This window comes from Electrophorus electricus, chromosome 12 (genome assembly GCF_041902795.1).
Source record: "Electrophorus electricus isolate QZ-2024a chromosome 12, ASM4190279v1, whole genome shotgun sequence".
NCBI classification, from domain to species: domain Eukaryota; kingdom Metazoa; phylum Chordata; class Actinopteri; order Gymnotiformes; family Gymnotidae; genus Electrophorus; species Electrophorus electricus.
The window spans coordinates 17,997,149-18,013,223 of NC_137508.1; positions in this window are offsets into that span (position 1 = coordinate 17,997,149).

Genomic DNA, 16,075 nt, shown 5'->3' on the forward strand with positions numbered 1-16,075 from the left:
ACTCTGTTCTTTACCTTTTTCACACTATGAAACAGCTTTGTATTCACCTTAAACACTGTTTCAGGGCAAGAGATTGTGTTTTAGACTAAAAGGGAATGCATTATAAGAAGAATCTTTACTTTGAAACTGTTCTTTACCTTTTTCACACTATGAAACAGCTTTGTATTCACCTTAAACACTGTTTCAGGGCAAGAGATCGTGTTTTAGACTAAAAGGGAATGCATTATAAGAAGAATCTTTACTTTGAAACTCTGTTCTTTACCTTTTTCACACTATGAAACAGCTTTGTATTCAGCTTAAACACTGTTGCAGGGCAAGAGATCATGTTTAGACTAAAAGGGTATGCATTATAAGAAGAATCTTTACTTTGAAACTGTTCTTTACCTTTTTCACACTATGAAACAGCTTTGTATTCACCTTAAACACTGTTTCAGGGCAAGAGATCGTGTTTTAGACTAAAAGGGAATGCATTATAAGAAGAATCTTTACTTTGAAACTCTGTTCTTTACCTTTTTCACACTATGAAACAGCTTTGTATTCAGCTTAAACACTGTTGCAGGGCAAGAGATCATGTTTAGACTAAAAGGGTATGCATTATAAGAAGAATCTTTACTTTGAAACTCTGTTCTTTACCTTTTTCACACTATGAAACAGCTTTGTATTCACCTTAAACACTGTTGCAGGGCAAGAGATCATGTTTAGACTAAAAGGGAATGCATTATAAGAAGAATCTTTACTTTGAAACTCTGTTCTTTACCTTTTTCACACTATGAAACAGCTTTGTATTCACCTTAAACACTGTTTCAGGGCAAGAGATCATGTTTAGACTAAAAGGGAATGCATTATAAGAAGAATCTTTACTTTGAAACTCTGTTCTTTACCTTTTTCACACAATGAAACAGCTTTGTATTCACCTTAAACACTGTTTCAGGGTAAGAGATTGTGTTTTAGACTAAAAGGGAATGCATTATAAGAAGAATCTTTACTTAGAAACTCTGTTCTTTACCTTTTTCACACTATGAAACAGCTTTGTATTCACCTTAAACACTGTTTCAGAGCTAGACATCTTGTTTTTAACCAAACTGAATAACTTACAATATGTTAAGAAAACACATATTTCAAATGAAAAGAGTTTATAACAAGGGGACATCAAGTTGTTTGTAATATGACCAATTAAAGTAATTGCAACTCTGTTTTTACACCTCTAACCACAAGGAGGCAACGTTTCCACGCATTATAATTGGCTTATACATAGTTTCAGAGCAAGAAATATTGTTTTTAACCAAATTGAACAACTTAAACACTGTTTCAGGGCAAGAGATTGTGTTTTAGACTAAAAGGGAATGCATTATAAGAAGAATCTTTACTTTGAAACTCTGTTCTTTACCTTTTTCACACTATGAAACAGCTTTGTATTCACCTTAAACACTGTTTCAGGGCAAGAGATTGTGTTTTAGACTAAAAGGGAATGCATTATAAGAAGAATCTTTACTTTGAAACTCTGTTCTTTACCTTTTTCACACTATGAAACAGCTTTGTATTCACCTTAAACACTGTTTCAGGGCAAAAGATTGTGTTTTAGACTAAAAGGGAATGCATTATAAGAAGAATCTTTACTTTGAAACTCTGTTCTTTACCTTTTTCACACAATGAAACAGCTTTGTATTCACCTTAAACATTGTTGCAGGGCAAGAGATCATGTTTAGACTAAAAGGGAATGCATTATAAGAAGAATCTTTACTTTGAAACTCTGTTCTTTACCTTTTTCACACTATGAAACAGCTTTGTATTCACCTTAAACACTATTGCAGGGCAAGAGATCATGTTTAGACTAAAAGGGAATGCATTATAAGAAGAATCTTTACTTTGAAACTCTGTTCTTTACCTTTTTCACACTATGAAACAGCTTTGTATTCACCTTAAACACTGTTTCAGGGCAAGAGATTGTGTTTTAGACTAAAAGGGAATGCATTATAAGAAGAATCTTTACTTTGAAACTCTGTTCTTTACCTTTTTCACACTATGAAACAGCTTTGTATTCACCTTAAACACTGTTTCAGGGCAAGAGATTGTGTTTTAGACTAAAAGGGAATGCATTATAAGAAGAATCTTTACTTTGAAACTCTGTTCTTTACCTTTTTCACACTATGAAACAGCTTTGTATTCACCTTAAACACTGTTGCAGGGCAAGAGATCATGTTTAGACTAAAAGGGAATGCATTATAAGAAGAATCTTTACTTTGAAACTCTGTTCTTTACCTTTTTCACACAATGAAACAGCTTTGTATTCACCTTAAACACTGTTGCAGGGCAAGAGATCATGTTTAGACTAAAAGGGAATGCATTATAAGAAGAATCTTTACTTTGAAACTCTGTTCTTTACCTTTTTCACACTATGAAACAGCTTTGTATTCACCTTAAACACTGTTTCAGGGCAAGAGATTGTGTTTTAGACTAAAAGGGAATGCATTATAAGAAGAATCTTTACTTTGAAACTGTTCTTTACCTTTTTCACACTATGAAACAGCTTTGTATTCACCTTAAACACTGTTTCAGGGCAAGAGATCGTGTTTTAGACTAAAAGGGAATGCATTATAAGAAGAATCTTTACTTTGAAACTCTGTTCTTTACCTTTTTCACACTATGAAACAGCTTTGTATTCAGCTTAAACACTGTTGCAGGGCAAGAGATCATGTTTAGACTAAAAGGGTATGCATTATAAGAAGAATCTTTACTTTGAAACTCTGTTCTTTACCTTTTTCACACTATGAAACAGCTTTGTATTCACCTTAAACACTGTTTCAGGGCAAGAGATTGTGTTTTAGACTAAAAGGGAATGCATTATAAGAAGAATCTTTACTTTGAAACTCTGTTCTTTACCTTTTTCACACAATGAAACAGCTTTGTATTCACCTTAAACACTGTTGCAGGGCAAGAGATCATGTTTAGACTAAAAGGGAATGCATTATAAGAAGAATCTTTACTTTGAAACTCTGTTCTTTACCTTTTTCACACTATGAAACAGCTTTGTATTCACCTTAAACACTGTTTCAGGGCAAGAGATTGTGTTTTAGACTAAAAGGGAATGCATTATAAGAAGAATCTTTACTTTGAAACTCTGTTCTTTACCTTTTTCACACAATGAAACAGCTTTGTATTCACTTTGTAACACTGTTGCAGGGCAAGAGATCATGTTTAGACTAAAAGGGAATGCATTATAAGAAGAATCTTTACTTTGAAACTCTGTTCTTTACCTTTTTCACACTATGAAACAGCTTTGTATTCACCTTAAACACTGTTTCAGGGCAAGAGATTGTGTTTTAGACTAAAAGGGAATGCATTATAAGAAGAATCTTTACTTTGAAACTCTGTTCTTTACCTTTTTCACACAATGAAACAGCTTTGTATTCACTTTGTAACACTGTTGCAGGGCAAGAGATCATGTTTAGACTAAAAGGGAATGCATTATAAGAAGAATCTTTACTTTGAAACTCTGTTCTTTACCTTTTTCACACTATGAAACAGCTTTGTATTCACCTTAAACACTGTTTCAGGGCAAGAGATTGTGTTTTAGACTAAAAGGGAATGCATTATAAGAAGAATCTTTACTTTGAAACTCTGTTCTTTACCTTTTTCACACAATGAAACAGCTTTGTATTCACCTTAAACATTGTTGCAGGGCAAGAGATCATGTTTAGACTAAAAGGGAATGCATTATAAGAAGAATCTTTACTTTGAAACTCTGTTCTTTACCTTTTTCACACTATGAAACAGCTTTGTATTCACCTTAAACACTGTTTCAGGGCAAGAGATTGTGTTTTAGACTAAAAGGGAATGCATTATAAGAAGAATCTTTACTTTGAAACTCTGTTCTTTACCTTTTTCACACTATGAAACAGCTTTGTATTCACCTTAAACACTGTTTCAGGGCAAGAGAATGTGTTTTAGACTAAAAGGGAATGCATTATAAGAAGAATCTTTACTTTGAAACTCTGTTCTTTACCTTTTTCACACTATGAAACAGCTTTGTATTCACTTTGTAACACTGTTGCAGGGCAAGAGATCATGTTTAGACTAAAAGGGAATGCATTATAAGAAGAATCTTTACTTTGAAACTCTGTTCTTTACCTTTTTCACACAATGAAACAGCTTTGTATTCACCTTAAACACTGTTGCAGGGCAAGAGATCATGTTTAGACTAAAAGGGAATGCATTATAAGAAGAATCTTTACTTTGAAACTCTGTTCTTTACCTTTTTCACACTATGAAACAGCTTTGTATTCACCTTAAACACTGTTTCAGGGCAAGAGATTGTGTTTTAGACTAAAAGGGAATGCATTATAAGAAGAATCTTTACTTTGAAACTCTGTTCTTTACCTTTTTCACACAATGAAACAGCTTTGTATTCACTTTGTAACACTGTTGCAGGGCAAGAGATCATGTTTAGACTAAAAGGGAATGCATTATAAGAAGAATCTTTACTTTGAAACTGTTCTTTACCTTTTTCACACTATGAAACAGCTTTGTATTCACCTTAAACACTGTTGCAGGGCAAGAGATCATGTTTAGACTAAAAGGGAATGCATTATAAGAAGAATCTTTACTTTGAAACTCTGTTCTTTACCTTTTTCACACTATGAAACAGCTTTGTATTCACCTTAAACACTGTTTCAGGGCTAGAGATTGTGTTTTAGACTAAAAGGGAATGCATTATAAGAAGAATCTTTAGTTTGAAACTGTTCTTTACCTTTTTCACACAATGAAACAGCTTTGTATTCACCTTAAACATTGTTGCAGGGCAAGAGATCATGTTTAGACTAAAAGGGAATGCATTATAAGAAGAATCTTTACTTTGAAACTCTGTTCTTTACCTTTTTCACACTATGAAACAGCTTTGTATTCACCTTAAACACTGTTTCAGGGCAAGAGATTGTGTTTTAGACTAAAAGGGAATGCATTATAAGAAGAATCTTTACTTTGAAACTCTGTTCTTTACCTTTTTCACACTATGAAACAGCTTTGTATTCACCTTAAACACTGTTTCAGGGCAAGAGAATGTGTTTTAGACTAAAAGGGAATGCATTATAAGAAGAATCTTTACTTTGAAACTCTGTTCTTTACCTTTTTCACACTATGAAACAGCTTTGTATTCACTTTCTAACACTGTTGCAGGGCAAGAGATCATGTTTAGACTAAAAGGGAATGCATTATAAGAAGAATCTTTACTTTGAAACTCTGTTCTTTACCTTTTTCACACTATGAAACAGCTTTGTATTCACCTTAAACACTGTTTCAGGGCAAGAGATTGTGTTTTAGACTAAAAGGGAATGCATTATAAGAAGAATCTTTACTTTGAAACTCTGTTCTTTACCTTTTTCACACAATGAAACAGCTTTGTATTCACTTTGTAACACTGTTGCAGGGCAAGAGATCATGTTTAGACTAAAAGGGAATGCATTATAAGAAGAATCTTTACTTTGAAACTCTGTTCTTTACCTTTTTCACACTATGAAACAGCTTTGTATTCACCTTAAACACTGTTGCAGGGCAAGAGATCATGTTTAGACTAAAAGGGAATGCATTATAAGAAGAATCTTTACTTTGAAACTCTGTTCTTTACCTTTTTCACACTATGAAACAGCTTTGTATTCACCTTAAACACTGTTTCAGGGCAAGAGATTGTGTTTTAGACTAAAAGGGAATGCATTATAAGAAGAATCTTTACTTTGAAACTCTGTTCTTTACCTTTTTCACACTATGAAACAGCTTTGTATTCACCTTAAACACTGTTTCAGGGCAAGAGATTGTGTTTTAGACTAAAAGGGAATGCATTATAAGAAGAATCTTTACTTTGAAACTCTGTTCTTTACCTTTTTCACACAATGAAACAGCTTTGTATTCACCTTAAACACTGTTGCAGGGCAAGAGATCATGTTTAGACTAAAAGGGAATGCATTATAAGAAGAATCTTTGCTTTGAAACTCTATTCTTTACCTTTTTCACACAATGAAACAGCTTTGTATTCACCTTAAACACTGTTGCAGGGCAAGAGATCATGTTTAGACTAAAAGGGAATGCATTATAAGAAGAATCTTTACTTTGAAACTGTGTTCTTTACCTTTTTCACACTATGAAACAGCTTTGTATTCACCTTAAACACTGTTTCAGGGCAAGAGATTGTGTTTTAGACTAAAAGGGAATGCATTATAAGAAGAATCTGTACTTTGAAACTCTGTTCTTTACCTTTTTCACACAATGAAACAGCTTTGTATTCACTTTGTAACACTGTTGCAGGGCAAGAGATCATGTTTAGACTAAAAGGGAATGCATTATAAGAAGAATCTTTACTTTGAAACTGTTCTTTACCTTTTTCACACTATGAAACAGCTTTGTATTCACCTTAAACACTGTTGCAGGGCAAGAGATCATGTTTAGACTAAAAGGGAATGCATTATAAGAAGAATCTTTACTTTGAAACTCTGTTCTTTACCTTTTTCACACTATGAAACAGCTTTGTATTCACCTTAAACACTGTTTCAGGGCAAGAGATTGTGTTTTAGACTAAAAGGGAATGCATTATAAGAAGAATCTTTACTTTGAAACTCTGTTCTTTACCTTTTTCACACAATGAAACAGCTTTGTATTCACCTTAAACATTGTTGCAGGGCAAGAGATCATGTTTAGACTAAAAGGGAATGCATTATAAGAAGAATCTTTACTTTGAAACTCTGTTCTTTACCTTTTTCACACTATGAAACAGCTTTGTATTCACCTTAAACACTGTTTCAGGGCAAGAGATTGTGTTTTAGACTAAAAGGGAATGCATTATAAGAAGAATCTTTACTTTGAAACTCTGTTCTTTACCTTTTTCACACTATGAAACAGCTTTGTATTCACCTTAAACACTGTTTCAGGGCAAGAGAATGTGTTTTAGACTAAAAGGGAATGCATTATAAGAAGAATCTTTACTTTGAAACTCTGTTCTTTACCTTTTTCACACTATGAAACAGCTTTGTATTCACTTTGTAACACTGTTGCAGGGCAAGAGATCATGTTTAGACTAAAAGGGAATGCATTATAAGAAGAATCTTTACTTTGAAACTCTGTTCTTTACCTTTTTCACACTATGAAACAGCTTTGTATTCACCTTAAACACTGTTGCAGGGCAAGAGATCATGTTTAGACTAAAAGGGAATGCATTATAAGAAGAATCTTTACTTTGAAACTCTGTTCTTTACCTTTTTCACACTATGAAACAGCTTTGTATTCACCTTAAACACTGTTTCAGGGCAAGAGATTGTGTTTTAGACTAAAAGGGAATGCATTATAAGAAGAATCTTTACTTTGAAACTCTGTTCTTTACCTTTTTCACACAATGAAACAGCTTTGTATTCACCTTAAACATTGTTGCAGGGCAAGAGATCATGTTTAGACTAAAAGGGAATGCATTATAAGAAGAATCTTTACTTTGAAACTCTGTTCTTTACCTTTTTCACACTATGAAACAGCTTTGTATTCACCTTAAACACTGTTTCAGGGCAAGAGATTGTGTTTTAGACTAAAAGGGAATGCATTATAAGAAGAATCTTTACTTTGAAACTCTGTTCTTTACCTTTTTCACACTATGAAACAGCTTTGTATTCACCTTAAACACTGTTTCAGGGCAAGAGATTGTGTTTTAGACTAAAAGGGAATGCATTATAAGAAGAATCTTTACTTTGAAACTCTGTTCTTTACCTTTTTCACACTATGAAACAGCTTTGTATTCACCTTAAACACTGTTTCAGGGCAAGAGATTGTGTTTTAGACTAAAAGGGAATGCATTATAAGAAGAATCTTTACTTTGAAACTCTGTTCTTTACCTTTTTCACACTATGAAACAGCTTTGTATTCACCTTAAACACTGTTTCAGGGCAAGAGATTGTGTTTTAGACTAAAAGGGAATGCATTATAAGAAGAATCTTTGCTTTGAAACTCTATTCTTTACCTTTTTCACACAATGAAACAGCTTTGTATTCACCTTAAACACTGTTGCAGGGCAAGAGATCATGTTTAGACTAAAAGGGAATGCATTATAAGAAGAATCTTTACTTTGAAACTCTGTTCTTTACCTTTTTCACACTATGAAACAGCTTTGTATTCACCTTAAACACTGTTTCAGGGCAAGAGATTGTGTTTTAGACTAAAAGGGAATGCATTATAAGAAGAATCTTTACTTTGAAACTCTGTTCTTTACCTTTTTCACACTATGAAACAGCTTTGTATTCACCTTAAACACTATTGCAGGGCAAGAGATCATGTTTAGACTAAAAGGGAATGCATTATAAGAAGAATCTTTACTTTGAAACTCTGTTCTTTACCTTTTTCACACTATGAAACAGCTTTGTATTCACCTTAAACACTGTTTCAGGGCAAGAGATTGTGTTTTAGACTAAAAGGGAATGCATTATAAGAAGAATCTTTACTTTGAAACTCTGTTCTTTACCTTTTTCACACTATGAAACAGCTTTGTATTCACCTTAAACACTGTTTCAGGGCAAGAGATTGTGTTTTAGACTAAAAGGGAATGCATTATAAGAAGAATCTTTACTTTGAAACTCTGTTCTTTACCTTTTTCACACTATGAAACAGCTTTGTATTCACCTTAAACACTGTTGCAGGGCAAGAGATCATGTTTAGACTAAAAGGGAATGCATTATAAGAAGAATCTTTACTTTGAAACTGTTCTTTACCTTTTTCACACTATGAAACAGCTTTGTATTCACCTTAAACACTGTTTCAGGGCAAGAGATCGTGTTTTAGACTAAAAGGGAATGCATTATAAGAAGAATCTTTACTTTGAAACTCTGTTCTTTACCTTTTTCACACTATGAAACAGCTTTGTATTCAGCTTAAACACTGTTGCAGGGCAAGAGATTGTATTTTAGACTAAAAGGGTATGCATTATAAGAAGAATCTTTACTTTGAAACTCTGTTCTTTACCTTTTTCACACTATGAAACAGCTTTGTATTCACCTTAAACACTGTTTCAGGGCAAGAGATTGTGTTTTAGACTAAAAGGGAATGCATTATAAGAAGAATCTTTACTTTGAAACTCTGTTCTTTACCTTTTTCACACAATGAAACAGCTTTGTATTCACCTTAAACACTGTTGCAGGGCAAGAGATCATGTTTAGACTAAAAGGGAATGCATTATAAGAAGAATCTTTACTTTGAAACTCTGTTCTTTACCTTTTTCACACTATGAAACAGCTTTGTATTCACCTTAAACACTGTTTCAGGGCAAGAGATTGTGTTTTAGACTAAAAGGGAATGCATTATAAGAAGAATCTTTACTTTGAAACTCTGTTCTTTACCTTTTTCACACAATGAAACAGCTTTGTATTCACTTTGTAACACTGTTGCAGGGCAAGAGATCATGTTTAGACTAAAAGGGAATGCATTATAAGAAGAATCTTTACTTTGAAACTCTGTTCTTTACCTTTTTCACACTATGAAACAGCTTTGTATTCACCTTAAACACTGTTGCAGGGCAAGAGATCATGTTTAGACTAAAAGGGAATGCATTATAAGAAGAATCTTTACTTTGAAACTCTGTTCTTTACCTTTTTCACACTATGAAACAGCTTTGTATTCACCTTAAACACTGTTTCAGGGCAAGAGATTGTGTTTTAGACTAAAAGGGAATGCATTATAAGAAGAATCTTTACTTTGAAACTCTGTTCTTTACCTTTTTCACACTATGAAACAGCTTTGTATTCACCTTAAACACTGTTTCAGGGCAAGAGATTGTGTTTTAGACTAAAAGGGAATGCATTATAAGAAGAATCTTTACTTTGAAACTCTGTTCTTTACCTTTTTCACACTATGAAACAGCTTTGTATTCACCTTAAACACTGTTTCAGGGCAAGAGATTGTGTTTTAGACTAAAAGGGAATGCATTATAAGAAGAATCTTTGCTTTGAAACTCTATTCTTTACCTTTTTCACACAATGAAACAGCTTTGTATTCACCTTAAACACTGTTGCAGGGCAAGAGATCATGTTTAGACTAAAAGGGAATGCATTATAAGAAGAATCTTTACTTTGAAACTCTGTTCTTTACCTTTTTCACACTATGAAACAGCTTTGTATTCACCTTAAACACTGTTTCAGGGCAAGAGATTGTGTTTTAGACTAAAAGGGAATGCATTATAAGAAGAATCTTTACTTTGAAACTCTGTTCTTTACCTTTTTCACACTATGAAACAGCTTTGTATTCACCTTAAACACTGTTGCAGGGCAAGAGATCATGTTTAGACTAAAAGGGAATGCATTATAAGAAGAATCTTTACTTTGAAACTGTTCTTTACCTTTTTCACACTATGAAACAGCTTTGTATTCACCTTAAACACTGTTTCAGGGCAAGAGATCGTGTTTTAGACTAAAAGGGAATGCATTATAAGAAGAATCTTTACTTTGAAACTCTGTTCTATACCTTTTTCACACTATGAAACAGCTTTGTATTCAGCTTAAACACTGTTGCAGGGCAAGAGATCATGTTTAGACTAAAAGGGTATGCATTATAAGAAGAATCTTTACTTTGAAACTGTTCTTTACCTTTTTCACACTATGAAACAGCTTTGTATTCACCTTAAACACTGTTTCAGGGCAAGAGATCGTGTTTTAGACTAAAAGGGAATGCATTATAAGAAGAATCTTTACTTTGAAACTCTGTTCTTTACCTTTTTCACACTATGAAACAGCTTTGTATTCAGCTTAAACACTGTTGCAGGGCAAGAGATCATGTTTAGACTAAAAGGGAATGCATTATAAGAAGAATCTTTACTTTGAAACTCTGTTCTTTACCTTTTTCACACTATGAAACAGCTTTGTATTCACCTTAAACACTGTTTCAGGGCAAGAGATTGTGTTTTAGACTAAAAGGGAATGCATTATAAGAAGAATCTTTACTTTGAAACTCTGTTCTTTACCTTTTTCACACAATGAAACAGCTTTGTATTCACCTTAAACACTGTTGCAGGGCAAGAGATCATGTTTAGACTAAAAGGGAATGCATTATAAGAAGAATCTTTACTTTGAAACTCTGTTCTTTACCTTTTTCACACTATGAAACAGCTTTGTATTCACCTTAAACACTGTTGCAGGGCAAGAGATCATGTTTAGACAAAAAGGGAATGCATTATAAGAAGAATCTTTACTTTGAAACTCTGTTCTTTACCTTTTTCACACTATGAAACAGCTTTGTATTCACCTTAATCACTGTTTCAGGGCAAGAGATTGTGTTTTAGACTAAAAGGGAATGCATTATAAGAAGAATCTTTACTTTGAAACTCTGTTCTTTACCTTTTTCACACTATGAAACAGCTTTGTATTCACCTTAAACACTGTTGCAGGGCAAGAGATCATGTTTAGACTAAAAGGGAATGCATTATAAGAAGAATCTTTACTTTGAAACTCTGTTCTTTACCTTTTTCACACTATGAAACAGCTTTGTATTCACCTTGAACACTGTTTCAGGGCAAGAGATTGTGTTTTAGACTAAAAGGGAATGCATTATAAGAAGAATCTTTACTTTGAAACTCTGTTCTTTACCTTTTTAACACTATGAAACAGCTTTGTATTCACCTTAAACACTGTTGCAGGGCAAGAGATCATGTTTAGACTAAAAGGGAATGCATTATAAGAAGAATCTTTACTTTGAAACTCTGTTCTTTACCTTTTTCACACTATGAAACAGCTTTGTATTCACCTTGAACACTGTTGCAGGGCAAGAGATCATGTTTAAACTAAAAGGGAATGCATTATAAGAAGAATCTTTACTTTGAAACTCTGTTCTTTACCTTTTTCACACTATGAAACAGCTTTGTATTCACCTTAAACACTGTTGCAGGGCAAGAGATCATGTTTAAACTAAAAGGGAATGCATTATAAGAAGAATCTTTACTTTGAAACTCTGTTCTTTACCTTTTTCACACTATGAAACAGCTTTGTATTCACCTTAAACACTGTTTCAGGGCAAGAGATTGTGTTTTAGACTAAAAGGGAATGCATTATAAGAAGAATATTTACTTTGAAACTCTGTTCTTTACCTTTTTCACACAATGAAACAGCTTTGTATTCACCTTAAACACTGTTGCAGGGCAAGAGATCATGTTTAGACTAAAAGGGAATGCATTATAAGAAGAATCTTTACTTTGAAACTCTGTTCTTTACCTTTTTCACACTATGAAACAGCTTTGTATTCACCTTAAACACTGTTGCAGGGCAAGAGATCATGTTTAGAGTAAAAGGGAATGCATTATAAGAAGAATCTTTACTTTGAAACTCTGTTCTTTACCTTTTTCACACTATGAAACAGCTTTGTATTCACCTTAAACACTGTTTCAGGGCAAGAGATTGTGTTTTAGACTAAAAGGGAATGCATTATAAGAAGAATCTTTACTTTGAAACTCTGTTCTTTACCTTTTTCACACTATGAAACAGCTTTGTATTCACCTTAAACACTGTTTCAGGGCAAGAGATTGTGTTTTAGACTAAAAGGGAATGCATTATAAGAAGAATCTTTACTTTGAAACTCTGTTCTTTACCTTTTTCACACTATGAAACAGCTTTGTATTCACCTTAAACACTGTTTCAGGGCAAGAGATTGTGTTTTAGACTAAAAGGGAATGCATTATAAGAAGAATCTTTACTTTGAAACTCTGTTCTTTACCTTTTTCACACAATTAAACAGCTTTGTATTCACCTTAAACACTGTTGCAGGGCAAGAGATCATGTTTAGACTAAAAGGGAATGCATTATAAGAAGAATCTTTGCTTTGAAACTCTATTCTTTACCTTTTTCACACAATGAAACAGCTTTGTATTCACCTTAAACACTGTTGCAGGGCAAGAGATCATGTTTAGACTAAAAGGGAATGCATTATAAGAAGAATCTTTACTTTGAAACTCTGTTCTTTACCTTTTTCACACTATGAAACAGCTTTGTATTCACCTTAAACACTGTTTCAGGGCAAGAGATTGTGTTTTAGACTAAAAGGGAATGCATTATAAGAAGAATCTTTACTTTGAAACTCTGTTCTTTACCTTTTTCACACTATGAAACAGCTTTGTATTCACCTTAAACACTGTTGCAGGGCAAGAGATCATGTTTAGACTAAAAGGGAATGCATTATAAGAAGAATCTTTACTTTGAAACTGTTCTTTACCTTTTTCACACTATGAAACAGCTTTGTATTCACCTTAAACACTGTTTCAGGGCAAGAGATCGTGTTTTAGACTAAAAGGGAATGCATTATAAGAAGAATCTTTACTTTGAAACTCTGTTCTATACCTTTTTCACACTATGAAACAGCTTTGTATTCAGCTTAAACACTGTTGCAGGGCAAGAGATCATGTTTAGACTAAAAGGGTATGCATTATAAGAAGAATCTTTACTTTGAAACTGTTCTTTACCTTTTTCACACTATGAAACAGCTTTGTATTCACCTTAAACACTGTTTCAGGGCAAGAGATCGTGTTTTAGACTAAAAGGGAATGCATTATAAGAAGAATCTTTACTTTGAAACTCTGTTCTTTACCTTTTTCACACTATGAAACAGCTTTGTATTCAGCTTAAACACTGTTGCAGGGCAAGAGATCATGTTTAGACTAAAAGGGAATGCATTATAAGAAGAATCTTTACTTTGAAACTCTGTTCTTTACCTTTTTCACACTATGAAACAGCTTTGTATTCACCTTAAACACTGTTTCAGGGCAAGAGATTGTGTTTTAGACTAAAAGGGAATGCATTATAAGAAGAATCTTTACTTTGAAACTCTGTTCTTTACCTTTTTCACACAATGAAACAGCTTTGTATTCACCTTAAACACTGTTGCAGGGCAAGAGATCATGTTTAGACTAAAAGGGAATGCATTATAAGAAGAATCTTTGCTTTGAAACTCTATTCTTTACCTTTTTCACACAATGAAACAGCTTTGTATTCACCTTAAACACTGTTGCAGGGCAAGAGATCATGTTTAGACTAAAAGGGAATGCATTATAAGAAGAATCTTTACTTTGAAACTGTGTTCTTTACCTTTTTCACACTATGAAACAGCTTTGTATTCACCTTAAACACTGTTTCAGGGCAAGAGATTGTGTTTTAGACTAAAAGGGAATGCATTATAAGAAGAATCTGTACTTTGAAACTCTGTTCTTTACCTTTTTCACACTATGAAACAGCTTTGTATTCACCTTAAACACTGTTTCAGGGCAAGAGATTGTGTTTTAGACTAAAAGGGAATGCATTATAAGAAGAATCTTTACTTTGAAACTCTGTTCTTTACCTTTTTCACACTATGAAACAGCTTTGTATTCACCTTAAACACTATTGCAGGGCAAGAGATCATGTTTAGACTAAAAGGGAATGCATTATAAGAAGAATCTTTACTTTGAAACTCTGTTCTTTACCTTTTTCACACTATGAAACAGCTTTGTATTCACCTTAAACACTGTTTCAGGGCAAGAGATTGTGTTTTAGACTAAAAGGGAATGCATTATAAGAAGAATCTTTACTTTGAAACTCTGTTCTTTACCTTTTTCACACTATGAAACAGCTTTGTATTCACCTTAAACACTGTTTCAGGGCAAGAGATTGTGTTTTAGACTAAAAGGGAATGCATTATAAGAAGAATCTTTACTTTGAAACTCTGTTCTTTACCTTTTTCACACTATGAAACAGCTTTGTATTCACCTTAAACACTGTTGCAGGGCAAGAGATCATGTTTAGACTAAAAGGGAATGCATTATAAGAAGAATCTTTACTTTGAAACTGTTCTTTACCTTTTTCACACTATGAAACAGCTTTGTATTCACCTTAAACACTGTTTCAGGGCAAGAGATCGTGTTTTAGACTAAAAGGGAATGCATTATAAGAAGAATCTTTACTTTGAAACTCTGTTCTTTACCTTTTTCACACTATGAAACAGCTTTGTATTCAGCTTAAACACTGTTGCAGGGCAAGAGATTGTATTTTAGACTAAAAGGGTATGCATTATAAGAAGAATCTTTACTTTGAAACTCTGTTCTTTACCTTTTTCACACTATGAAACAGCTTTGTATTCACCTTAAACACTGTTTCAGGGCAAGAGATTGTGTTTTAGACTAAAAGGGAATGCATTATAAGAAGAATCTTTACTTTGAAACTCTGTTCTTTACCTTTTTCACACAATGAAACAGCTTTGTATTCACCTTAAACACTGTTGCAGGGCAAGAGATCATGTTTAGACTAAAAGGGAATGCATTATAAGAAGAATCTTTACTTTGAAACTCTGTTCTTTACCTTTTTCACACTATGAAACAGCTTTGTATTCACCTTAAACACTGTTTCAGGGCAAGAGATTGTGTTTTAGACTAAAAGGGAATGCATTATAAGAAGAATCTTTACTTTGAAACTCTGTTCTTTACCTTTTTCACACAATGAAACAGCTTTGTATTCACTTTGTAACACTGTTGCAGGGCAAGAGATCATGTTTAGACTAAAAGGGAATGCATTATAAGAAGAATCTTTACTTTGAAACTCTGTTCTTTACCTTTTTCACACTATGAAACAGCTTTGTATTCACCTTAAACACTGTTGCAGGGCAAGAGATCATGTTTAGACTAAAAGGGAATGCATTATAAGAAGAATCTTTACTTTGAAACTCTGTTCTTTACCTTTTTCACACTATGAAACAGCTTTGTATTCACCTTAAACACTGTTTCAGGGCAAGAGATTGTGTTTTAGACTAAAAGGGAATGCATTATAAGAAGAATCTTTACTTTGAAACTCTGTTCTTTACCTTTTTCACACTATGAAACAGCTTTGTATTCACCTTAAACACTGTTTCAGGGCAAGAGATTGTGTTTTAGACTAAAAGGGAATGCATTATAAGAAGAATCTTTACTTTGAAACTCTGTTCTTTACCTTTTTCACACTATGAAACAGCTTTGTATTCACCTTAAACACTGTTTCAGGGCAAGAGATTGTGTTTTAGACTAAAAGGGAATGCATTATAAGAAGAATCTTTGCTTTGAAACTCTATTCTTTACCTT